Below are 1,980 nucleotides of genomic sequence, written 5' to 3' on the forward strand. Positions count from 1 at the left end.
TTAAAGACACCACATCATGAAAGAGAACTAAAGACCAAACTTTCTCACGAATATAGATCCAAAATCTTTCAACAAAATATTAACAAATTGAATCCAACAATACTTTAAAAAAATCATACACCACCATCAAGTGTCTTTTATCCATAAGATGCAAGTGTGGCCCAATATTCACAAAACAGTAAACATGACATATCACATCAATAAAAGAAAGGATAAGTACTCTATGATTATTTCAAGAGATATAGAAAATGCATCTGGAAAAGTACAATATTCATGTTTGATAAAAAGTCTCTGCAAAGCCATCCTAGTGGAAATATACCTCAGCATAATAAAGAAGGCCTTACATGAAAGACCTGATGTCCACATTATACTCACTGGAGAAACCCTGAGAGCGTGTCCTCTATTGTCAGGAGCAGGACCAGGATGCCCACTCTCCCCACTGTTATTCAGCATCCTATCCACAGCAATTAGACGACATTCAGAAATAAAAGGCATCCAAACTAGTAAGAAAGAAGTAAAACTCTATTTGCAGATGACATGAACCTACATATAGAAAACACTAAAGATTCCAACAAAAAAACAACTAGAACTAATAAATGAATTCAGTAAAGTCACAGGATACAAAATCAACAGACAGAAATCTGTTGCATTCATATACACTAATAGTGAAGCAGCAGAAATAGAAATTAAGAAACCAACCCCATTTACAAATGCATCCCAAACAATAAACTATCTAGGAATAAACCTAACCACGGAGGTCAAAGACCTGTACTCTACAAACTATAAAACACTGATGAAAGAAATTCAAGAGGACACAAAGGAATCAAAAGGCATTGCACACTCATGGATTGGAAGAACAAATATTATTAAAATGCCAGTACTAGCCAAAGCCATCCACACATTAAGTGGAATCCCTATCTAAATACCACGAGGATTCTTTATAGAAATGTAGCAAATATTCCTAAAATTTTTCTGGAACTACAAAAAAACCTCAAACAGCAAAGAAATTTTGAAAAAGATAAATGTGGAGGTATCACAATTCCAGATTTCAAGTTATATTACGAAGAAGTAATAATTAAAACAGTATGCTATTGGCATAAAAATTAGATGCATAGATCAATGGAATAAAATAGAAAATCCAGAAATAAACTCAGAAATCCAGAAAAAGACTAATAAAACTATATGGTTAATTAATCTTTGACAGTCTCCTCATGTCGTCCTTGAGCAGAGGCCATGCTTATATTCTTTGTATATTCCAATTTTAGTATATGTGCTCCTGAAGTGAGCACATCTTTGACAGTTCCTTCAGCAAATGGTTCTGGGAAAATGCTATGGCTACATGAAAAAGAATGAACTTGGGTCACTTTCTTTTTATCATACATAAAAGTAAACTCGAAATGGAGACCTGAAACCATAAAAATCCTTGAAGGGAGCATAGGCAGTAATTTTCTGGCATCTGTCACAGAAACATTTTTCCAGATATGTCTCCTGAGGCAAAGGAAATAAAAAAACATGAAATATTAGGACTGCATTAAAATAAAAAGCTTCTGTACAGCAAAGGAAACAATCAACAAAACTAAAAGGGAACCTATGGAATGGAAGAAGGTATTTGCAAATGGCATGTGTGATAAAAGGTTAATATCCAAAATATATGTGGAAAAGACTTGACACCCAAGAAATAATGCAATTAAAAAATAGGCAGAAGACATGATCAGACATTTCTCCACAAATGACATGCAGATGGCCAACAGACACATGAAAAAATGCTCAACATCACTCATGATCAGGGAAACGCAAATCAAAACTACAGTAAGATGTCACCTCACACCTATCAGAATGGCTAAAATCAAAAACACAAGGAACAAGTGTTGGTGAGGATGTGGAGAAAAGAACACTTGTGCACTGGTGGTGGGAATGCAAGCTGGCATAGCCACTCTGGGAAACAGTACAGAGGGTCCTCAAGAAATTCAAAAGAGAACT

At 34.9% G+C, this 1,980-nt stretch overlaps 1 non-coding gene across 1 annotated transcript; it reads right to left on the minus strand.

The window, feature by feature from the left end:
• Nucleotides 1-1,182: 1,182 nt before the first annotated feature.
• LOC115295066 lies at nt 1,183-1,289 on the minus strand. The gene has a single exon (XR_003910298.1). It is a non-coding gene; the product is annotated as a U6 spliceosomal RNA (small nuclear RNA).
• Nucleotides 1,290-1,980: the final 691 nt, after the last annotated feature.

This window comes from Suricata suricatta, chromosome 6 (genome assembly GCF_006229205.1).
Source record: "Suricata suricatta isolate VVHF042 chromosome 6, meerkat_22Aug2017_6uvM2_HiC, whole genome shotgun sequence".
Classification (NCBI taxonomy): Eukaryota; Metazoa; Chordata; class Mammalia; order Carnivora; family Herpestidae; genus Suricata; species Suricata suricatta.